This window comes from Gopherus flavomarginatus, chromosome 5 (genome assembly GCF_025201925.1).
Source record: "Gopherus flavomarginatus isolate rGopFla2 chromosome 5, rGopFla2.mat.asm, whole genome shotgun sequence".
Classification (NCBI taxonomy): Eukaryota; Metazoa; Chordata; order Testudines; family Testudinidae; genus Gopherus; species Gopherus flavomarginatus.
This window is the reverse complement of record NC_066621.1, coordinates 58,247,741-58,273,390: the sequence shown is the minus strand read 5'-3', so window position 1 is coordinate 58,273,390 and position 25,650 is coordinate 58,247,741. Positions and strand designations below refer to the sequence as shown.

The window sequence follows — 25,650 nt, the reverse complement described above, 5'->3', positions numbered from 1 at the left end:
GCCTACGATGTGTGCTGTGACGTTCTCTAAGCCTATTTGTTCATGGATAGTCCTTCTATAAGCTTTGGAAGGCAGAAGGTCAAAGCACACTTTCTGCAAGACCGCAGGATAACCTTTTAATGGATTTTTTTCCCACGCTGCTTTTTCCCCATTATCTTTGTTTGAGTGGAAGTGAATATGAAATATGGAGTTAGAAACCTGCAAGAAACCAAGAGACAGTCAAATTAGCTGTAGAAGTGAGCAAAAGAAGGCAGTAGTAAGTGGCAAAGGGGAAGTAGCACAAGATCAGGGGACTATAGGAAAGTCTCCTTGAAGATGTGACTATGGAGAAGGATCTGATTTCTTTCTTTCAGTGGGGCCAGGATTTCACCCTGTGTCGTGTGTACTCTTTTGTACCAGTGCAATTTCCCCAGGGTATATGCCTACATAGGTGTAAAATGGATTTGCATCACTTTTATCCCAGTTACTTACTCCCCCATATTGAACCTTGAACTAGATGTTCATGCCATAGTTTAGAAAAGACTTAAAACCACTCAATGCACACAGCCTTTAACTGTGAATATATTGTCCGGTATGTCTGAAACTGTCTCTATTGTAGCTACTACTTTTTACATGCGGTATTTGGTAAGGTTGAAAGAATACCTGAACCTAGGTTTGCCGTTATGGGAATGTGAGAGAAGTGTGCCCTGTGAACAAAAGGAGAGGAATGAGTCAGTGATCTCCTTGCCAATACAAATACTTACCACTAAGTCGGTCTTAGCTCAGGATCCAAAAGGAGAAAACTGCTAGACACTGGTGCCTTAGGATATTGGTAGGAGTTAAGACTTCAGAATAGCCTATAGGAATGAAAATACAGAGTGATGCCTTTTACTGAACAGGAGGAATGAATTTTTAATACTAACTGTGGATTAGTTTAAGGGCTCTGGAAGAGGTGGAAGTTTGGTGATAACTTCATGGACTGGGACAAAAAAAAGTTTAGTAGACAAGAATACACAATTTTTTTTTATCTTAGGTACTTAATGACACCCATTACCACAATTATTAATGGACTTATTCTCACAACATCCCTCCAGGGAAGGGCAGTGTTATTTCCCCCCACTTCACAGATGGAGAACTGAGACCCAGGAGACTAATGTGCCCAGGGTTACCCGGAAAGTCTGTGGTGGAACAAGGAATTGAACCCAGGCCTTCCAGGCTAGCAGCTTAAGCACTGGACCCTCCTTTCTCTCAGAAAAATATTTTTTGTTCTAATTGCCAGTCTCTGTGAAAGATGTATCCACCCGAATCATTAATAAAGTACACCTCTATGTAGGAATCTGTTTCTACATAGTTTCTGTACAGTGTATGGATAAAGACTTGCTTGTAAGATCTGTTCCTGACCTTCCAGAATTTCTTCATTTGACTTTTATGAACTAACTTTCAAAATGCTTCTGTGTACTGATGTTGATGTAATATTAACAATTATGCTGAGATTTGCCATATTCTTATGCTATATGATAAGACTAGGAGCTCCAGAAATGCTTTAACATGATTATATTTTAACATGAAAATATTTTTCTCCATGAAGGTCAGTCGGTCTTTCTCTCTCCCTCCCTCCCTCCAAAAAAAAAGTTATACGTAGAGAAGGTATTATTGGGATGTCTGTGCAAACTATATGTTATAGTTCAAGTGCATTTTGATACTGGAAAAGAAAGAAAATTGAAAATTAGATATTGGGATGGGGGCATGTTTGATATTCAGAGGCTGTGGAACCACTAGTTAAAATCCTGTTGACCGAACTCTTCCATTTCTTTTTGCAGTAGATCAATTGTCTTTTACTATGTGTATTATTTTTATTATTATTATTGAGATCTTAATGTTCTGCATGGTCACTGGAGATCCTGTGGCTCTCTTTAGAGAGAGAGAGAGAGAGGGTTTTCCTGATCTCCCTTGGATATCAGTGCTATGTGCCACCTGTCCAGCATTTCAGTCCTGCTATCTGCATATAGCTTGTGAAATGTATTGGGATTCTTCAACCTGAAAGAAATGTAAAATGTGTTCACAGTGGAGGGCATATTAAAAGTGAAGTTTCAAAAATCGAAGATTTTAGTTTCAAATTGGCCAGCATCTAGAAATAGTGCCAACCCAAGTAACCTCACTGAAGCAACTGAGTATTTTCTGTGGTACTTCATTCATTTCCTTGGCACCGTCATATGAAATTGCCAGTTTTTCATTTTCAGGAGATCAGTCTGTCAGTTTTAAAGCAGCTGTGTGCTGTAACCTTTGAACATTATGAAAGTTGCTTCCACCTACAAACGCTTCTGTAGGCAGTCTCTGTGTGTGCTTATATTACAATAGCTCCCAGAGGCTTCAGCTGAGGTTGGGGTGCTAGGCACCCTGCAAATGCTTTATAAGAGACAGTCCTTGCTCAGAGTCTCTGCAATCTAAGTAGACGAGAGATGGGGAGAGAAGGGAAACAGACATTGGAGGTGAAGTGGCTTGCCCAAGGCATACTGCAGGGCTCTGGCAGAGCTAGGTATAGAGCCTCGTTCTCCTGACTCCAAGTTCTAGGCTCTATCTGCTGGGCCATGCTGACTTGCAGTGTGGAGACCTTCTTTGCTAGACATGGACTGAAGTTTGTGCTTGAGATCCAGGTTAGACCCCAACTCTGTTTGGGTTTGAGACTGGATCTGGGCTGAAGTTCAAACCAGGTAGAGTTTGCATTAAAAGGTGGAAAAATCTTCTCCTGAGAGGTTCTTGTGATAAACGCTACAGCACTAAAAGTAACAAACTGCTTATCGTAAACTTTGCTGTAGTAGCTCCAGGCATGCTTTAGAGTAACATTTTATTCCAGTGCTGCAGGTAATTTAAACATTCTTCTGAAAGGAGGGACCACAGAGTACTGCTGAGTTGAGGTGGATCCGTGAAGGGCATTATGTTTTGCAGGTGGAAGCATTGAATGTTGGCTATAGATGAATGAGGTAGGTTTAGAGAGATGACTGGACCGCAGCTTGATTTTCAGGGACAGGTTGTCTTTTTCAAAGATATGCTGCACTCCTGACTGACTGTATAGCATTTGGCCATGGGACTTGTGCCTTCTTCCTTCTAGCACAGTGGTTCCCAAACTTTAACAACCTGTGAACCCCTTTCACTAAAATGTCAAGTCTTGCGAAACCCCTCTTAAAAATGAATATTTCCAGAGATTTTCTCCTTTACCTGAGTATGATTTATAAAAGCAGTGATCTTGGAAATATAAAATTTTGTTTTTATGACATGCTTATTACACACTTTATTATTTATCATTACAGCATTTTTATTACATTATGAAAATGGCAACACACTTCCAAGATCTCATTTACAAACTATGAAACACGTTGAATAAGCCTGTTATAAGACAAGGCTCCTATGTTTCATCAAGGAGTATCAGATGTGAAACTGCATGAATGTATTTAAGCCAACTCAGAGTTCCTCCTACACAAGCATTCAGGTCTTGAGCAGTCCAGGCAAACAACACACATTACAACAAAGCTTAAACTTGTTCATAATAACTTTTAAAACAATACTAGCTGCCTATTTAATTTTAAAAACAGCAAAAAAATCTCCACCTCCCTTTCCATCTCTTATAAGGAGTTTTGAACTTTAAATCTCCTCAGTGTGATAGATATGCTTCCTTTGATGTGCTTAGCTCTTGGAAGTCCAAGGGCTCAAGGCTGCTGGGGTCTGTAGGGGCAGTTCTGTCTGCCATGAACCCCAGGGGTTCACGAACCCGGGTTTGGGAACCACTGCTCTAGCAATTTGTCACCTCATTCCCATTCAAACATGATTCTAGGATCACCTCTTTTTCTTGATGAATGCATCCAGCAATGGTAACAGAACTGAATGATAGAATGCTGCTTTCATTTCCAGTACTGAAAACCTGTGGTGGATTTGCCATATACATATGAACATTTATTGCATAGATTTTAAAAACTAGAATTGCAATAAGATGAACAGTTTTTAGCCAGTTCGGAGCCTCTTAATTTAATACGCAAATGTACGTTTGTGGTTTAGAAGAAGTTGTGCTTACTTGCCAAAAGATGTGGCAAGCAATAAAAGTTTGAATTGCTTTCTCACCCTGCAGAATAAGTTTGAGGTAGGTGTTGTGCTGGTGGGAGTGAGTCTGGGCAGAGCTGGCTTTAGGCCGATTTGCCCGATTCCTTGGAATCGGGCCCCGCGCTTTAGGCACCTTTTAAATTTTTTTAAATACCCTGGCTGCGGTCTGCTCCGGGGTCTTCCATGGCCCCGCTCCCCTGACCAAAGCGCAGGGGGAGCACGGCTGCCCCACAGCCCCGCTCTCTCAGCTGGAGCTCTGGCCGGAGCGTGACAAGCCCCGTGCCCCTGGCTGGAGCTCTGGGCCCTTTAAATAGCTCTCCGAGCCCTGGGGTAGCAGGGGGCTCTGGGGGCTATTTAAAGGGCCAGGGCTCCAGCTGCCTTTGCCACCCCGGTCCTTTAAATTGCCGCCGGAGCCCCGCCACCCTCATACATTCCCCAGGGCTCCCACGGCTATTTAAAAGGTCCGGGGTGGGGTAGAAGCAGGGGAGCCCCGGGCCCTTTAAATAGCTCCAGAGCCCTGGGATAGCGGGGAGCTTGGGGGCTTTTTAAAGGGCCGGGGCTCCAGCTGCCTCTGCTGCACCCCCTGCCCTGCCCGCACCAGCCCCACCCCCCACTGCCTGCAGCCAGCTCTGTACCCCCTGCCCACAGCCAGTCCCTACCAAACCCCCTGCCCTGTCTCCACACACCCCTGCCTGCACCAGCCCTGCACTGCCTGCCCTGCCCTGTCTCCAGCCAACCCCTGCTGCAGCCCCCTGCCTGAAGCCAGCCAGTCCCATACTCCTGTCTCCAGCCCTGCCAACCCCAGCTGCATCCCCCTGTGGCCCTGCCTGAAGCCAGCCCGCCCCACACTCCCCTGTCTCCAGCCAGCCCCTGCCCTGCCTCGAACTAGCCCCATGTCCACTGCTGCCCTGCAGTTCCCAGGCCAATAACCTGCACACCTGCTTCAATTAGGGGGGCAGGAAGCAGCAGGGACCCACACATATGCACACCCCCAGGGAGTGGCAGGGACCCACACATGTGAAACGGCAGTCATTAATAACCAGTCAACAGCATATATGATGCAATGTACATAATATACAATTTTATTATTTATATAGTTATGGAAAGTAAATAATACATGGAAGAAATGGAAGGCTTTTTTTACACTTTTTTTTCTTTTTAAGTCATCCCTGCCAGGGCCCAGCCGAAAGTGTTTGAATTGGGCCCCGCACTTCCTAAAGCTGGCCCTGAGTCTGGGAAACATAGATTTCTGTTGTACCCATAAAGTTTCCAATAGGAGCACATTCCCAAGCACCAAATGCACTTTATTAAAGGTGGGGAGGGAACACCTAATCTGATTTGTAAGTAATAAGCCCTGTCCTTGAGACTATTTCTGTTCTCTCAAACCTGGTTTCCCAATTATATAATCCATTAAATTTTCTTGAAATCTCAAAATATCATAGACTCATAGGTCAGAAGGGACCAATCTGATCATCTAGTCTGACCTCCTGCACAAGGCAGGCCACAGAACCCCACCCATCCAATTTTATAACAACCCCTATCCCAGGACCGAGTTATTGAAATCCTCAAAAATGGTTTGAAGACCTCAAGCTGCAGAGACACCACCAGCAAGCGACCCGTGCCCCACGCTGCAGGGGAAGGCGAGAAACCTCCAGGGCACCTGCCAATCCGCCCTGGAGGAAAATTCCTTCCCGACCCCAAATATGGCGATCAGCTAAACCCTGAGCATGTGGGCAAGAGTCACCAGCCAGCACCCAAGAAGGAATTCTCCGCAGCAACTCAGTACCCATCGCATGCAACATCTCCCCGCAGACCATTGAGCAGACCTGTCTGGTGGTAATTCAAGATCAATTGCCCAAATTAACGATCTTATCATAACATCCCCTCCATATACTTATCAAGCTTTGTCTTAAAGCCAGAAAAGTCTTTTGCCCCTACTACTTCCCTCGGAAGGCTATTCCAGAACTTCACTCCCCTAATGGTCAGAAACCTTCGTCTAATTTCAAGTCTAAACTTCCTAATGTCCAGTTTATACCCATTCGTCCTCGTGGCTACATTAGTACTAAACTTAAATAATTCCTCTCCCTCCCTAACGTTAACCCCCTTGATATATTTATATAGGGCGAGCATATCCCCCCTCAGCCTTCTTTTGGCCAGGCTAAACAAGCCAAGCTCTTTGAGTCTCCTTTCATAAGGCAGTTTTTCCATTCCTCGGATCATCCTCGTAGCCCGTCTCTGAACCTGTTCCAGTTTGAATTCATCCTTCTTGAACATGGGACACCAGAACTGCACACAGTATTCCAGATGGGGTCTCACCAACGCCGTATACAACGGTACTAACACATCCTTATCCTTGCAGGAAATACCCCGCCTGATGCATCCCAAAATCGCATTTGCTTTTTTAACAGCCGTATCACATTGGCGACTCATAGTCATCCTGCTATCAACCAGTACCCCAAGGTCCTTCTCTTCCTCCGTCGCTTCCAACTGATGCGCCCCCAACATATATCCAAAATTCTTATTATTAATACCTAAATGCATGACCTTGCACTTTTCACTATTGTATTTCATCCTATTTCTATTACTCCAGTTTACAAGGTGGTTCAGATCTTCCTGAATAGTATCCCTGTCCTTCTCCGTGTTAGCAATACCCCCCAGCTTTGTGTCATCTGCAAACTTTATTAGCACATTCCCGCTCTTTGTGCCAAGGTCAGTAATAAAAAGGTTAAATAAGATCGGTCCCAAAACCGATCCTTGAGGGACTCCACTGGTGACCTCCTTCCAGTCCGACAGTTCACCTTTCAATACGACCCTCTGGAGTCTCCCCTTTAACCAGTTCCTTATCCACCTTACAACTTTCATATTCACTCCCAGCTTTTCCAATTTAACTAACAGCTCCGTGTGCGGAACCGTGTTGAACGCCTTACTGAAATCTAGGTAAATTATATCTACCGCATTTCCTTTATCTAAGTAATCCGTCACCTTCTCAAAGAAGGAGATCAGATTGGTTTGGCACGATCTACCTTTAGTAAATCCGTGTTGCAATTCGTCACAATTACCATTGACCTCTATGTCCTTAACTACTTTCTCCCTTAAAATTTTTTCCAAGACCTTACATACTACAGACGTCAAGCTAACAGGCCTATAATTACCCGGATCACTCTTATTCCCTTTCTTAAAAATAGGAACTACATTAGCAATCCTCCAGTCATACGGCACAACCCCCGAGTTTATCGATTGCTTAAAAATTCTCGCTAACGGGCTCGCAATTTCACGCGCCAGTTCCTTTAATATCCTCGGGTGGAGATTGTCCGGGCCCTCCGACTTCGTCCCATCGAGCTGTTCAAGTACGGCCTCTACCTCAGTTGCAGTAATATCCACTTCCATATCCACATTCCCGTTTATCATCCCTCCATCATCGCAAGGTTCCTCACTAGTCTTATTAAAAACCGAGGCAAAGTACTTGTTTAGATGTTGGGCCATGCCTAGGTTATCCTTAACCTCCATTCCATCCTCAGTGTATAGCGGCCCCACTTCTTCTTTCTTTGTTTTCTTCTTATTTATGTGGCTGTAGAACCTTTTACTATTGGTTTTGATTCCCTTTGCAAGTTCCAGTTCAATGTGGCTTTTAGCCTTCCTCACTTTATCCCTACATGTTCTGACCTCAGCAAGGTAGCTTTCTTTACTGATCCTGCCTTCCTTCCACTCCCTGTAAGCTTTCTGCTTTTGTCTAATCCCCTCTCTGAGTTGCTTGCTCATCCAGTTTGGCCTACAACTCCTGCCCATAGTTCTTCTCCCCTTTCTCGGGATGCAGGCTTCCGACAGTCTCCGCAGCTGTGACTTAAAGTAATTCCAGGCCTCCTCCACATTTAAATCCACTAATTCCTCCGTCCAATCCACTTCCCTAACTAATTTCCTTAACTCTTTAAAATTAGCCCTCGAGAAGTCAAAAACCCTAATCGCAGATCTACATTTGTTTATCCTTCCATCTAGTTTGAACTGAATCAGCTCGTGATCACTCGAACCAAGGTTGTCCCCTACCACCATTTCTTCTACGAGGTCCTCACTGCTCACCAACACCAAGTCTAAAATGGCATCCCCTCTTGTAGGTGCTTCAACTACTTGATGAAGAAATCCATCCGCTATCACATCCAGAAAAATCTGACCCCTATTATTCGTGCAAGTACTCGTCCTCCAGTCTATATCCGGGAAGTTGAAGTCCCCCATAATCACACATTTCCCCTTTGTGTTTACTTCATTAAAGACATTAAAGAGGTCTCTATCCATATCCCAATCCGATCCCGGCGGTCTGTAGCACACCCCAAGCACTATCTCTGTGGCTGGTCTTTTCTGTGGGTTACAAATTGCTTGATTAGTCCAGGGTGCCATTCAACATTTGGTAGATAAATTCCTTTTTACAGAGTGAAGAGCCAGGTTGCTTTTTTAAATTCTTATGGGCCCTTTAATTCATGGAAGTAGTATGTGTGACAAGAAAGCATTGGAATGAATCTGAATAGCTGGCATAGGGCTATTCGGCCTGGGATTCTAAAAGCTTGCTAGCTGCCTGTCCAAGTAACTGTCCGGCTTCTAGTGGCAGATTGACATAATTGCCCCTATCTCTAGGGAGCATACTAGAGCACTCCCTGATGTGCTCATAATTCTGAAGGAAATTGGGCCTCTTTATAGGCTTTCTGAAGTGCTCAAGTTCATACAAAGAATTGTGGGCTGTTTAATGTTTTTAAAAGGTTTTTCTAATTGCCACACTTCCCCCCTCTTCTTCCCCCCCCCTTAAGTGGCTTCAGACTTCCATAGAACTTTTTGATTTTTTTAAACTAGTCTAATCTCTCAAACTATCTAGTTAGGAAAAAAACTATTGTAACTGAAAATGTCTCTGATACTTCTTCCATTTTAATAGAGACATTTAGTCTGGTTTAAAAGCTTTCTTGGGCACTTGTTATAAATGACTGATTTAAGCTTGACAGGTTTTAATTATAATGTCTTTATACGGCAAGTTAAGATGCTTAATGCTAGTGAAAAGTTCTGAATACAAAAGAAACCTGTGTCAAGTTGTGGAGCACTCTTACCCATCTTAATTGCTTTTGGTTTGAACTTTGACATTAACTTTCCCATATGTGTCTTGCTAATTGCCTTGCCTTATCTCAAGAACTTTTTTAGTTGGACTTTATAGAACTCTTGTAATTTTTTTTTCTAGTCCTTCCAGGTGATCTTCCAAAGGCCAAACTTTGCCCATCTTGCTTGCCCTCTAACACTACAACATGATTACTTTCCTTGGGGTCACATTACACCACCTTTGACCACGCTGAATAGTATCTTGCTCCATGAGTAAAAATGGAACTGCTTGTGCAGTAAAATACTATTGTACAAGTGTAAAGATGGCTGGGTCTGGACCTAAGTGTCTTGGCAGTATAAAAGTTCAGTTAAAACAGTGATTCTCAAACTTGTGTACTGGTAACCCCTTTCACATAGCAAGCCTCTGAGTACGAGCCCCCACCCCCCCAGTTAAAAATACTTTTCAAAATATATTTAACATCATTACAAATGCTGGAGGCAAAGTGGGGTTTCGGGTGGAGGCTGACAGCTCACGACCCCCCATGTAATAACCTCACGACCCTCTGACGGGTCCTGACCTCCAGTTTTAAAATCCCTCAGTTAAAACAAGCTTCCGGTGAATCTCTGCAGTACATTTTTGTATGCAACTTTTATAAGTAATGCCTTAAGTATATTGTTCCTTTTTAGGATTGTTGGTGTCTGCATAATTTTCCCTATGTGACCCAGCTTTGATACTTTAGTAACAAAGGTTAGTTGCATCCTTTTTCTTAGAGAAGTGTGAGTTGCACCCAAGCAGTAGAAAATATCCACTGAGAGCAAATTCTTTCCCTGCATTCTGGAGAGTGCATTTAAAAATTTGAATCTAAAATTGATTTGGAAGAACTCTAATCTAAAATAACCCTGATGTTAGCAATGTGTATCTAACTCCTGCTAGACTCTAGTGTTCTGGTTCAATGCATTGGCACACAATTCCCTGATGCTGTGAAATTGAGACTCATCTGAAGATGCAATCTCTTTAGAAAAAAGTTTGAAGGGCACTTTAGACTCTCTATTTCATTAGTAAGGTGAGAGTAGTTCTTTTCAGTGGTCAGGAATTTTATGATGAGGTGTCCACTCAAAACACAGACTACATCAAGCAGTTGGGACTTGACTGTTGAAATGGAAGGAAGGTAAAGTACGCTAATTGGAATTTCTTGTTCTGTGTTGTCAAAAGTTTGGAGGTGAAGCTCGACGTTTACTACCCATTTGAAGCAGCTGGAAATGTTTGGGAATCCACTGAACCACTGCAATAAACAGAAGAGCCATTAAGCACAAATTGATGTGGACTCAATCCAGGTTCCAGAACATCCCAAATTTCAGAGGCTTTCAGATCTGGGTTTTTGGTTTGTACTCATCTCTTTTAATAATAATAATAATAATAATAAATTAATAATTAATAAAAACCTGCTAGTTTTACACTTAATTTTTTTAACATGTCAGTGAGAATTAAATGGAGCATAAGTAACTGGTCTTAAGAGCAAACTTCCTCTTGAAGAGGATCTGTTGCCGCACAGAGCATTTGTAATGTTGGTGAACTACATCCAGTGTGTAGGCAGCAAGTCGTCTGTTTTTGTGCTGGTGGTGGTCTGAGGTCCAAGGAATAGGATTAGAAAGGTATTATAGGTTAATGAAAATGGTTCCCTTGGGATCAGCTTGAATGCAGCCCAGTGGTCAGCCGTAAAATGAGGAGAGTCTCATGTGATCCTGTCTCCGCGTATTCTGAGTACCATGGTACTATAAATGTTGTGTATATAGTAGACTAGACTGTATTTGCAGTCTATTTTACGTGCTTTCATGGGTGCAGTAAACTAAATGTCAGAATAGTTTGTCCCAGACCCTGAGTGCTCATTTCATTCTGGAATAATGAGCACAGTGTTACATAAGTATTTTCCAACTTTTTGTGCAATGCACAAAAAAGCCATGCAGTTTCCCCCCATTTTGTTGCCTTTGTCTGTGTAGCACTCGAGTTATCTCCACGCATGATTTACTCAAAAAAATAAATAAATAATGATGGTATTGAAGGAATGTAAAGAGAGTTGGCACCAACTAATTACTCTGATAGTTACTAATTTTTGTCACTCATTTTCAAGGTGTTTACATGTTAGACTTATAGCGTAAGGGGCCAATTGTTTATTGCTAAGCCCTGATTTAGCAATATAAATAAAAATGGATTAAAAAACCCACTCTGATCTATACCGTATGATTAGTTACTGGTTAATTCTAGGTCTAACAGATATTAACAAGCTTTTCCTGTGCATTAAAGGGGAAGGGTAGTGGCCCATGCTAATGTCACAGTTTTTTCAGCCACCATCCTCAGAAAAGACTTCAGCTGGTTAAGGCTGCATGGAAATGAAGTTGTGGGTTGGGTTATGGGCCTGCCTAAGTACTCTCGTGATCTGGTCCTGTCTTTAAATAGGTGAGTGGAAGCAGTGCTGCAATCTGGCATATGTTTTTTTCCTGCCCATCCTCCACTACGTTCAGATACTAATAGATTTTGAAGGCATAAAGGAGCATTATGATCATCCAGTCTGACCTCCTGCATAATGCTGGCTGTAGAATTTCACCAGACAATTCCTGCATCAAACCCATAACTGAGCTAGTGCATTTGAAAAAATACATTCTGCCTTCTAATTAATATCAGAAGGTTCCACAAGGCAGGCACATTGGGGAACTTTCTTGGGAATTGGGGTGCTATTTCAAGATGGTGTTGGGAGGGAATGGTAAGGAGGCCTTTTCAGTATAATCCTTTACTTTGGGTCTGGTGTGTTTTCTGCAGGTCCAGTGTTGCTTCAGGATCACTGATTGTAGCTCAAGGCTCACCACAGCAAAATGTTCTCACCGCTTACTAAACTTCCCCACCCCCCAATATAGAATTCTTTCCTTCTTTACTCTGACCTACACACTGACAAATTGGTTTCTTAAGCATGTGTGTACAAACAAGGAGTTTTACCTTCTTGGTTGCCCCATATGTTTCCTCAGGAGTGTCTATGCTATGAGTTCTACAGAGGCACAGCTGCAATGTGAAGCTATGCCGTTGCAGTGCTGTAGCGTAACGTAGACTTCTCCTACGTCGATGTAGGTGTTTTCCATTGATGTAGGTGGTTGTCTACCTCCGCTCCTCCCTGAACAGCAGTAGCTAGGTCGATGAGAGAATTCTTTTCGGTTTAAGCTTGAAAGCTTGCTATTCTCACCAGTAGAAGTTGGTCCAATAAATATAGTACCTCACCCACCTTGTCAGTTTAAAAACTTGGCACTTGCGAACACTGAAAGCATAGTTCTATCAGAGATACCACAGTTTTCCCTATTAAACTGAGGAAAAATTGTTAACAGTTATCTGTTGGTAATTCTTGACTTTTTTTTAATGGTGATCACTGTACATACAACTGTCTCCTGACTATCTTCATCTGGAGGCTTCTATATACACTAGAGCAATATGTCATTCTGGAATATATTGGCTAGGCAGAAAATTATTTACCTTTGGTAACCTTGGTTTTCTGCCACTACTTTCATGAGACAGATTTCCAGCCTGCTTTATTTTTAAGACAGCAAACTGATTATATATTGTAAAAGATCAGTGTTTTCATGGGTGAATAGTAATTACTGAGTAATGGCTTAAAACATTTCCTGAAGGAACATAAAGCTGTTTTGAAAAGTCAAGAGTACATTAAAAGGATTACCATGTAGATTTGATTTTTAGATAACACTAAAATGGATCCCAAATGGACTTATGAAAGGGGATGCTATCTCTTTAATGGAAAGTGCATGGTCTGACAGTTAAGCATGCAAATGGTTTGTACTTATTGCTGCAAAAAAGTGGGTTGGCTTTTTTTTTCTTCTTTCAACAAAGGAGGAGGAAATGGCTCCCCCCAGCCCTCTTTCAACTTTTAATAGCAAATAGGCTTGTCTGGTAGTTGCTTGGGAAGATAAAAAAACTAGGTTTTTCAGGATAAATGCATCTTTATGAATCATTAGAGAGGTATGTTTCATGACACTAGAAGGTCAATAGCAATTGTATCTGTTACATGGATTGAATTAAGTGGAAAGACTCTGTCTGCACTCTTTAAAAGTAGATTCTTGCTCATCTTTTGAAAAACCCAGGGGAAATGCAATTAGATCCTTAGAGGTAAAGGTGAAGAGTTGACTGTGAAATACACTAATTCTGTGCAGGGGGTGTATTTCAGAGTGTGAATCTGTTGTAAGCTTTTTGAGGTCTTCCTGCTTACATATTGTGATGAACTGTGATGGCTGTAGCTTTTGATGTTTTTTTTAATGACTTTCTAGCTATTGATGGCTTCAAATACTGCCTCTGGCTTCAATATTATTCCCTTTTAAAAACATTTGAAAAGCATATAACCATATTTCATTAGGCTTGGTTGGTTTCAGATTCTTTTGTGGTAGTGCACAAATTTTTATTGTCTCCAAAATTCTTGAGAAACTTCTGTAGGCCTGTGAAAGCTTTGGATTAGAGAGTTGTTATTGTTTGTATTAGGGTTTGTGACAGATTGCTTCATCTGTGTACACAGAGCAGAACATCAAATGGCCATTTGGCAGTGGGCACTGAAATTCTATTAAGGTTGCCGAAAGCTTAAGCTGACAATGTGTATGTCTGCAAAAAGGAAAAAGAAATGATGATGATCTTACAATGATACGGCTCTGTTCACCTGAAAGTACTCACTAATTTAAAACAAATAAATAAAAGAACCTGAATTAAAGCAGTGTTAAAGAGTCACTGTTAAAACTGAGTTCAGACATGTTCTGTATCCTTTTTTTAGTATATGTGTTGACAGAGTTCCTCCTCTACCTTGGTGGATTCTGCGATTATTGGCAGATTTGCTCACCTCCAGTGATCTTCCCCACAGTCTCAGTCAACTTCTCCTGTGTCTGATCAGGAGTTAGGAGGTTTGGGGGGAACCCGGGCCCGCAGCCCAGGGCCCTGTGAATTGCAGCTGTCTATAGTGCCTCTTGTAACAGCTGCATTACAGCTACAACTATCTAGGCTACTTCCCCATGACCTCCTCCAAACACCTTCTTTATCCTCACCACAGGATCTTCCTCTTGGTGTCTGATAATGCTTGTACTCCTTAGTCCTCCAGCAGCACACCCTCTCACTCTCAGCTCCTTGCACCTTTTGCTCCCAGCTCCTCACACACACTTCCTCTCCTCTGGCTTCCCCCTCCCTGACTGGAGTGAGCTCCTTTTTAATCCCGGTGCCCTGATTAGCCTGCCTTGATTGGCTGCAGGTGATCTAATCAGCCTGTCTGCCTTAATTGGTTCCTGATTACTCTAGTGCAGCCCCTGCTCTGGTCACTCAGGGAACAGAAAACTACTCACCCAGTGACCAGTATATTTGCCCTCTACCAGACTCCTGTACCCCACTGGTCTGCGTCTGTCACAGTGTACTTCTTGCATCTGACGAAGTGGGTATTCACCCACGAAAGCTCATGCTCCAAAACGTCGGTTAGTCTATACGGTGCCACAGGATTCTTTGCTGCTTTTACAGTGTACTTCTTGCAATCTAAACAAATATATAAAGCAAGACACTTAACAGAAAAGTAGGATATTAATAATAACAAAATTATTTAGAGTATCAACTGCCTTTAGAGTTGATTTCAACACTTATTCCCCTGGTTTTTGGGGGGATTTTAACCCTGCAGACTTAAATTAAGGTTTTTGCATTTAATTTCTTTTTAAAAATAGAGAAAAGAAGTTGGCTTTGTTACAATATAGTTACCCTAAGTGAAGGGTGAGTTCTCACCTTTGTTGCCATTTGGCCTGGAGACAGACCTGTTTTTCTATTTGCTTTGGCAGTTAAATGTTCTTCATAGAAGAACCAAAGAATTTAATTTTGTTTTAATGGTAACTTACAAATTTGTAGAATACGGAAAGAATTCCAGCCAAATGCGAAATCACTGAATCTGCAATATTTTCCCACAAGCAAGTTTCTCATGTCTCTGCTAAGGTGCTTTAGGTTGTTCTTTCACTTGTAACTTTTTATTTATTTCTGCTTTCCCTGTCCCTAAACAAAGGTACTAATAATCCTCTTAAAAAGGCAGCCCATGCCAAATTTCAACTCAACTGATTTTGTTTTAGCGATGTCTTTAAGAGACTAGAATATTCTGACACTGAGGAGATGGGAGGTGAGAAATGTGGGTTTTAGTTAATTCTCCCAGAACTCAGAACTATTGCATGGATTTTGTGAACATGCTAAAAAAAACCAAAAACAAAACAACAACAACAAAAGCAACCCAACAAAACCATAGATACTCTGTCCATATCTTTGGAAAGATGCAGAACCTGGAAAACTTAAGCCTGCAACTAGAATATTTTTATGAACATATGAAAATGTTACTTATGGAAGCTGTTCTGCAACCTTCACCATTGTGGATTCCATCTAGTGCCTGGTGTGTGAGATAGATATAGAGAGAGATTTTATCAACTACAAGTTGTTCACTTGAATGCACTGGTACATAAGAGAGTGGCCCGCACTAGGCATCTGAACACCCCAAAGGAAGGAAGTTTGGATTCTGAGCTGTAATCCAAATTTTATGGCTTAGGTCCATCTGTATGCAGTTCTTGGACAAGAAATGAAGAAGAGTGACTTTGGATATCTGTGTTTGGGTGCCCAGCTTCAGCCAGCACTCTTTGAAAATTAGTACCCTGTCTTGCCCTTTTTAAAAGTGTTGCAGGTTGGGCAACCAAAATCATTAGACACTTCTGAAAAATTAGGCCACCTAGTGCAATAGAAACTGCTAGATTGCAGTAGGCAATCAGAGCATACAATCACGTACTGCAGTTTGGCCAAGACTCTAGGGCTAAAGTCCTACTCATTTTACTTACACACGGGCACGCACACACAAAAAGCAAGCCGTGGGATATCTAACTATGAATTGTTCTGAACCTCAGTTTTACATCTCTTCTTAGAAACTGCCCCCTGCAACAACAGTGTTCCTTATTATGTTTGAGGAATTTGTTCTGTAATGACTCGGAGGAAAGAATGCCACCAAATGAATTCCCAAAGCCATACTGAAATCACCCACTGCATATCACAGTACAAACTAGAATTAAGAAATGATCATGGGTTTTCTATAATACATTCCTTTTTAAAATTATTCATTGAATAATTTTGATGAATATGACTTGGTCTATAGCTCGTTCATAAGCAGTTTGGTGCGTATATTGAATATTTTGATTTGTACATGCATCACATGGTAATGTTCAGCTCATTCATTGGATGCCCTAACTCATTAAATCAGGTTCTGGAGCAAATATTCAAGTTTGCAAATACTGAAAATGTACTCTTTGGCTTGATAGTTTCCTGTTTAGCAAACAAGTTTGCTAGAATAGTCACAGAAGATAAACACAACAGTAATACGAGCACAGTCAAAGTGCTTTTGTTTGAAAAATAAGACTGAAAATTCTCTAAATCCTCTTCTTTTTTTGTAAATACTTGCCCAGCTCTGCTTATGTTGGTGTTGAGACTAAAGCTTAGAAATGTCAGGTCCTCTGATGAAAGACACCACAAGAGTGCTGCTTATTTACTGTGTTGACAAAAGTTAATAAGATTACTTTACTCTTCATTTGCCATTTTGTCTTTTGCAGCCAAATGCTAGTTTGTTACTGGAAGGTCAGTTTTTTAAATTAAACTATTAGATGTTGTAAATAAGATTTCTTTAAGTACTCTGAGATAGACAATTTAACCTGGTATTTATCTCCCAACTTCCCAAAGTGCGATCTCTAAGCACAAATTGCTTTAAGCCCTTATTACTTTAGGAGTTCAATGTTCCATCTACCCCCTTCTTATATTTGTTTTTGCAATTAATGTAGCATATGCACTGAGAAGAATTGTAGCCCCTGGTTTCCAACCTGAAGCACATTGGTTAATTATATGTTTGGAAGCACTGGGCAGCCATTTAAGCAATAGTTCATGGCTGAACAAAACACTACCACAGTGGTCCCCAGATCCCTGCGTGCTCGGCGTTGTACAAACCTACGTGGAGATGTAGACCTTGCCCTGGAGAGTGGCAGTCTGCTAGTACGTTTTGGGGGAGGGGAGGGAGGTTACTCAGTCTGTTGTTGTGAGAAGTTGTTATGATGGTAAAAGCGCTAATCTGTGGAAAAGTTTAAAAAGAAGTTGCTAAAAGAAAGAGTTAAAGCCATCTGCCTGAAAGCATTGTGTAAAACATACACACAATGTTGGGGAAATAAGCCAATTATGTGTGCTTCACAGGAGGTGGGGGGAGTGACCTTTGTGTATAATTAGTTCTTTTATTTAAAGCAAAGATTTTGAATAGAATAACTAATTAGCTGTCATAAACGGCAAATTGAAGATTTTGGCCAGATTCCTTAGGGAATGTGGGAGGACTTCCCTCCTCCTAGCCCATACTGTACGCTCACACACTTTCCTCATTAGGGTTGTTTTTAGTTCTTTGCAGTGGTAATGAGAAGTGCAGTTGCTGCTCTTAACTGAGCCCCCTCTAACAAGGCATGAAATGCAGGTGGAACAGAACTGCCTTCAGCTACTGCTGCTTTAATATGAAGCATTTTAGATGTATTGGTAGGTTGGAGGGCTGTTGGGGGAAGGAGGGGAGGGCTCGAAAAGTCATGGTGATCTCAGCTGCGTATTATGCTCTGGACTTGATTGTATAAAACACAAGAAAGCCAGGAAGCCTTGAGGCATATATTATTAGCCAGCAGTCCACATTACTCTTTCAGACCAATTAACCTTTAGAGTTGCATTAAAGAAATTAGGTGGTGAACTTCCATGCTTTCAGACAGGACTAGGAGCCCTCTTGCAGAACAGAGCACTGTAGAGACGTACATCACAGCACCCTTTCGGTAACTATTGTTTAAATGTGTGGCCTACCCTTTATAAAAGTTTTCCAGTCCCTTGAAAATGAAGATATTCGAAGGGTGCCCTTAGAGGTATAGTTACAAATTGCCACATGAATAAAATATCTGGAAAATGATTGAGAAACATGTAGGGTGTATTTAGTTGATACTTGTGGTATAAGGCAGCTGAATAATTTTCTTGAACGACCCTTGACAGAAGATATAGGCTGATTAAAGCCCATTTGTCAGCTCTGGAGTAGAGGTAAAGTTTAGCTTACCCAGTACAATAACATCCTCTTTAGACACAGTCATAAATTTCAGAATGACCAGAGGGTGGTGTCTGTAATTTTTTTAATGTGTGTTGGAGCTGTGAGCGCTAAGTATAGCTTTATTTTGTATTTACCAGCAGCAAGTCTATTAAGTTGTAAAGGGCAAGGAAGGGAATATAGGTTGCCAAAAATAGAAAATCTTCATCTACTGTTTCTAAGAAGAGGTACCATGGATGGTGAGCAATGGGGGTGGGGGGCGGGGCAAAGGGAGAGGAAGAGACAGAGAATGGAATTTGATATCATTTGCAAAATTTCCTGTTTAGTACTTTATCAAAATTCCTTTGTAATACATTTTGATTACGTATTTAAACAGGTAAGCATCGGCATGTTACTTTTCCCAGCTCTACAGATGTATGTTCCTTTATAACCTTAGCTTGACCAGTGCATGTGGGAATGTGCCTGAGGTGGTCTGTTAACTCTTGAGGAAATTCTGCATCACTGCACATGTGCAGAATTTCTGTCCCCTGTAGATTTCTTTTCTTTCCCTCAGAAAAATGACTTTCTGACAGAGAAGCAAAGGAAAACCACAAGAGCAGTCACGTGACCCTCCCCAGCAGTATGTTTTGGGTGCCCAGGGCAGCTGGAAGAGAGGTAAATCACTGTGGGGTGGGGGACAGGACTGGGGAAGACCTGGTTGGTGGTTCAGCTGTTAATGAACCACCCTAATGAGCCACCCACATCCAGATCCCCATCCCACCAAGCCCCAAACATCTGCACCTGGATCCCCACCCCACTGAGCCCCATTCCCTCAGCATCTTGACCTCCCCATACCCAGACCCCCCTGCTTAGCCCCAACCACCTTCACCTGGACCCCCCCCTGCAGAATGCCATTACCGTTGCACCCAGAACCCCTTAACAGGCCCTGTGCATCCAGATTCCCCTCCCTCCCCAGGTCCCCCACTGAGCCACCCGCACCCAGATTGCCCCACACAGAACCCTCTCAACCCACACCTGGATCGCCCGCACTAAGCCCCTCTGCATCTGGATCCTTCCTTTCTGAGCCTGCCTTGTGTACCTGGGGTGTTTCTGGGGCAGAATTAGTACTTGCGCTGTGTCAGGGTTGCGTGCAGCCTTCCTGGGGGTGCGTGTGACTGCACAGTGATCTCCCACTTCTAGGCAGTCAGTGGCCTGTGCTTCCCAATGACATGCTGGAGCCTCCACATTTAGGTGACAAATAAAATTTGCAGAATTTTAAAATATTGTATGCAGAATTTTAAATTTTTTGGCACCCAATTTTTAAATTTTTGGTGCAGAATGATCTCAGGAATATCCTTTTTTTTTGTTAGCACCCATTTCAATACCACATTTCGCCAGTCAAAATGAACTGTATTTTTTGCTTTAGAGCCTTTCAGTGCTGAAATTTTTGTCGTTCAGGGGCGTGAAAAAACACACCCCACAGTGACAAAAGTTTTAGCGCTGAAAAGCACCAGTATAGACAGCACTTTATTACTGGGAGCCACACCCCCGGTGATAAAGCTACCACCGCTCATTGGGGCTCTCCCCCTGGAGATAAAGCATGTCTATACTGCCCATGTTACAGTGCTGCCGCGGCCGTGCTGTATTGTGGGTAGTATAGACATACCCCTAGATAAGTGTAACCCTTCTGCCCCTCTGAGTTGGCAGCAACAAGGGCCGGGTTCAGTATCCAGGGGTTCCGTTTCAGTAACACAATGCATAACCGGCTCGAGCCCCCACCCAGTGACCTGGGACACTCACATACCACACCCCCCTGGGCGCCTCTAGGAGGCAATACTTCCCCTCTCGCAAGCACGGAGTCTGAGTGTAGCAAAATCTTTTTAATAAAGGAAGGAATTAATGCGGCATCCCATTGGAGAAACACCACAAACAGGGTTATAACACAAACCATAAACAAAAACCCACCTCCAAGTACGTTTGGCACTGTCCTTTTTCCCTTTAGGGTTTTAAGTCCAATCACCCCAAAGTCCAACAACCCAAAAGTCTCTGGTCAATGCCACCCCAGAGTTCGAGAGCTTATCTGTAGAGGTCCCTCCCCCCAGCGTGGATAGAAAGGGGCACCTTACGTGGTCCGGGGCCAACTGCCCTGCCTCTCCGTGGGTTCTGCTTCCGCCTTCTCCACGAACTGCTCCGCTTTACCAGCCGCTCCACGCTGCTCCTCCAGCCGTCCTCAGAAACTGCTCCACTCCACCAGCTGCTCTGCTCCATGAGCTGCTCCAGTTCTCTCTGCAAACTGCTCAGCTCCGCTCGCTCTGTGGGCCGCTCCACCTGTCCCACAGCTACTCTGCTCTGTCAGCCGCTCTGCTGCCACCAGCTGTCCCGTGATCCGCTCCAGCTGTCCCCACAAACTGCTCCACTCTGCCAGCAGCTCTGTTCCACAGTATAGCTTTGGGCTCCCCACTAGTTAGCACCATACTCAGTGCTCTCAGCTCAGTGATTTTAGCTTTTTAGTGATTTTCAGCTCTTAGTGATTCCAGCTCATAGTAGGGGAGCCCCAGTGCTAGTGCACCATTAGCCCAAAGTGATTTCAGCTCAGTAACCTGTATTTAAATTCTTAAAGGAATAAAAAAAATCAACTCTGACATTCCACAGTGGAGAGAGGAGGGGGTGCAACTGGTGCTTCTGGCTCCACAAGGAGACTGCACCACCAGGCACAAATACCTGTCCCCAACCTCTCTCAATTCTCTGGGTTTTGGAACCCATGTCCCATGTCTAGCCAGTACCACCCAACTGAGGGTGAGCAATTTGTCACCAAGCAGTCCCACAGCTTGGGAGTCTGGGATAGGGTGGGCGTGCCTATGCAAATACACTCTCTGAAATTCTTTCCACCAGATGTCAGTGTAGAGCTTATCCTGACTCTGCTTACATAAGTACTAGAAAATAAAGAATACTCCAGTGGTGTTTCATGATGTTAAGGTAAGGAAGTGACTTACTAATAAAAACTTGAGGCTCTGAATACTGGCTGGCTGGCATTAATCAGCCATGGTCGTTTGTTTTTCGGGGAGGGAGGAGAGTGAGTTTTGGTATTTATACCGGCCCTGTAGTCTGAGATTTCCCCGTAGGGCTCGGGCTGTGAAGTTACAATGCTTTGGAGATTCTGCTCGCTCATTGTTTGGAATGAAATGACAAGTACCCTGTGAATCCATGCTGATAAACTTCGGCAGTTTTGAAATTTTGTTTCACACCTCACCTGCCATGTCAGTGTGCCAGCTAATTGCAGTCAAAACTTTTTATAGTTTCATTTGTGCTTCATCCAGATTGGTTAGGGTGTTGGGGGAGGGGAACCTTCTAGACCAAAATGTAATTTCAAAATGCTGAACCTGACCAGCACAGGTTGACCTTGCTCGTTATTATCTGAGTGGGAATAGCAGCTTTGAACATCATATGATCTCTGAAACGCTGGCTTTTTTCATTAGAAAACCCCCTGCTGAAAACTGACCAAATGTGTGGCATTTCTTTCCTTGCAAAGGTACTGTAAAAAAGATCTTCACTGCTTTTCTGCTAGTTATTAAAAGAAAATTGGAAAGTGCTGCTCTCCTTCTGTTCCCATGAGCCTCTCCTAAGACAATCGTGCACAGAATGGAGACTGTAGAGATTTGAGAGAGTTATCTGCCTACAGGCCACATATGGGACAACAAATCGTACTGTGGTTCCACTAATCATCCTAAACACAGACTACTAGTGACCCCCTTACAATTTAGTTCAAGCCCTGCTTAACTTTTATTAAGGAAAATTTTCCTCCTATATTGATTAAACTAATTCTTTAAAAAATCTTTTAAGAAAGAGAACTGCATTTTCCCTCCATCCCTCACAGCCTCAGCAGAAGTCCTGATCTTACCGCAGTTATTAAGAGCCCAACTTTTTGAGTGAAGGCAAATGTCATTCTTGTAGTGTGTGACTTCTCCCCCTCAACCCCATAGTGACGTGGAAACACAAGTCCCATTGAAAGTCTTGTATTCCTAAGTCACTTAAGTGCTTTAGAAAATCCCACCTATATAACTATTTTCTGTTTGGAGAAATAGAACCAATTAAACTTAATGATTAAACCTTGAAACTAGAGGCATCTACTGTTCCTGGGATGGGTCTGAGGCAGGATCTCCAGACTTGTTTAAGATCTCACGAATGACACGTGGTTCCATGTAGGGGTAGGGAAGGAGATCTGTAAATTTGCTGAGCTGTTTCAAATCATATTTATGAATGAAGGTGTGAGTGTTGATAAAGCGCACTACCAGAGGAACATACCTGGGGTTTGGTATTTTCAGTGCCTGCTGGATTTCCACTGATGCTTTAAACTTGGGTGGATATGCGTAGATCTCTTGTAGTATAAAGTTAATAACTACAAGAACAATAACGTTTTGTAGCGGAGTAGAGGCTACTACAGGTGGGGTAGACTCCTCCAAATTGAGTTGATTTTGTTCTGCCATGTACAGCGTTTCTTTCTGTATGAGCTTAGGTAAGTTAAACTCCTCCTTTATTCATATTGTATTGGAAAAACTGAACACCGAGCCTTACCCATGAAACTTGTCCGAATACGAAGCAGCCTTATATAGATTGTCTGACAGTGTGGCTCAGGAAGCAGACTGGGGCGGGGAGCGGTAGTGCATTCTTCCAAACTCTGCCCACAAAACAAGCTCCGCCTCTGTGAATATCCAGTATGAGATGCTGCTCACAGTAGATTGTGGAGATATTCAAAATATGATTGTGTGCTTTTTGGCTCCCCTTCTGTCTACACTATAGCCTGTTGGCAAAACTTATGACGCTCCGGGCTGTGAAGGAATAGTCACACCCCTGAGCGACACAAACTTCACTGGCATAAGCACTTGTGTGCACAGCTTCTCCTGCCAACATAGCTTCCGCTGCTCATGAAGGTGGGGTTTTCTGCCGACAAGAGAGCTCTCTCCCATCGGCCTAGAGCATCTTCACCAAACATGCTGCAGAGGTGCCTCAGTAGCACCATATTTATAGATATGGCCTTACGTGAAGAATGAAACAGTAGACACTTTTTACTCAGATGGCCAGGAATGATGAATTAACCCTCTGTTGAGATGAATGGGGCAGTTCATGCTCTCAGAGCTGTTGTTCCAGGCGTTCAGCCTAGGTTTCAGAGCCCATACTGTGAAGTCCAAGTTGCAGCTTCATGCTGTCAGTCCTGCAATTTTTAGGGCTCTAATGCAAACCCCATTTGGTGACCCAGTCTGAGAGGTTTGCTCCAAAATACTATGCAGACATACCCTTAGAGATAGTAGCTTCAGAGAAGTATCAGTACAACATGTAGGCACCTACTAGCTGGTTTTGAGCCCTGATAGATGTACAGTAAATGCATATGCAACTGGCAGAGAATGAAAAAATTAGAGATACTGACACACACACAGAGTTCCTGTTTTAAAATCTTGTTAACATGGCAGCAGCAACTTTATATATTGTTAGCAGTATATTTTAAGTATCTTGAACTCTAAAGGTTTGAACTCAAATTACTAATGTTTATCACAGCCGAGCATACCCAGTGCCAAAGGGGATAGAAGAACTGCTGTCAAACATGGGTTTTTCCTACAGTATCCCAGAGTATTGATCTAAACACATGTTGTAAGTTCAGTTTTTCTGGATCCCTTTCACGACTTGGCAGCTGAAAAGCTGGTACATGATTTGCGATCAGCTGCATCAGAATTTCAATCTCTTGTGATCACCTGAAACTTGATTTTTCTAATGTTGACAACTAGCAACTTGGATTGTGTCTTCTCCCTTGCTTTCCATCCACTGGTGATCGGCAGTATTGACATCGGAGAGTTTTAAGGTAGCCATTTGAAGAGTATCTGGATGAGAGATTGGAAACACTGATTTTTTGCACAGCAAACCTATCTTTCCATCCACTTTTGAATGACCAATGAGAGTATGGTTATTTTTGACAGATAAAGCTGAAATTATACAATTTGTGACCAGACTAACCGTGCTAATACAAAGGAGTGGAAAGCCCTTCACCCACCCTGGAACCCAAGTACATGATTAGTAACAAATCCCATCCAGTACTATGTGGTGTCGCAGCTCTTTAAGGACCTTGGAGAGTCTTTGATTACATATATCAAGACAGTTTAGTTCTGTAATCCAAAATGTTGTATTACTAGATAGAGAGTTGTTTTCTCTTCCCTTCTCCAGTGCCTAGAGACACTATCTTTCAACATGATTCTTACATTTAGGGAAGCCTGGTGCTTGGTTTCAGTAAGCTCAGAAAATTGTAAAAAAATCTTAATGTTGCTACTGAACCCTACTTCTACATCCAGTTAGTGTTTCCACGCAAGGCCTCCATTCTGGCAAGGTATTGCAATCCTTTGTCTGTGGAGTTAGTCTGCTGGTGTGGGGCTTGAGCTGGCACGTGATTATATCTTGGTGGGAAATATTCTGAGGAAGAGATCAGCTGGAAAAGTGGAGCTCCCAGAATGCCCAAGTGAAAAGCACAGTGTGTAGAACCCACGAGCCCCTTTCCTGTCTCTTGTGAGCATGTCTTGCAATATCACAGCTGCTCACATTTTACCCCTGCAGTCTAGGAGGTTCCACTTCTGAATTTTTGCAGTTCGGGGGGGGGAGGGGTTGTTTGTGGGTTTTCTTTAGAAAACACTTCTGTGCTTGCTCAAAATTTTTTTCCTATTTTTGGGCAGCCTGATGGCGCCATGCGTTTGAGTAGCATTGTTGATTTGTGTGTGGTATTGGAGCTGAGGCGTAGATCTTCTCTTACTAATTGTTACATAGTTGTCACCAGTGTCTCAAGTTTGCAGATATTTCTAAGCAAGTGGATTTTGAGCCTCTGGCAGCCTAGAGCAGGAGGGCTCTTTTAGCCTTAAGAATGTTACTTGACCTGTCTCCACAGTACCGAGACCACTTTGATAACAAATGGATCAATAGCGCACTGTTTGTGCAGAAGTGTCTTAAGTGCTGTTGTCCTCCACTTGCAGCTCTGACAGAGCAATTATTACTGTAAGAGTGGTGGGTTCTACATGTGCCAAGTGTTAGCCACCCTCGAATCCCCCTGGCTTTTAAGGAAAGCAGCAAATGTCACTTATTACAGCAGCACTAAGTAGTGCCGCTCAGGTTAAGGGGCTGTTAATAATTCCAATATCAAGCTGCTGCTTCCTAGGATCTATAACTTGCTACTAAAACTGTTCTAAAATGTTGCACGAGAGCAGATCCTGTGCCACCCCCACTGTTGCCATCACCGCCACCTTCTCATCTCCCCAACTTCGTCTAAGCCAGTTCGGAGGCCCAGCTCCCTAATTTCAATGTGGGTATGATATGGGGCGGGGCCAGTAATAGACACTGTGAAGCTCTAGGTAAAGTGTAAACCATG

General features: G+C 42.8%; 1 protein-coding gene across 2 annotated transcripts in view; it reads left to right on the top strand.

The window, feature by feature from the left end:
• Positions 1–25,650, top strand: part of LMO1 (LIM domain only 1) — an 81,371-nt gene that overhangs the window by 34,471 nt on the left and 21,250 nt on the right. The gene's annotated exons all lie outside the window — the stretch shown is intronic.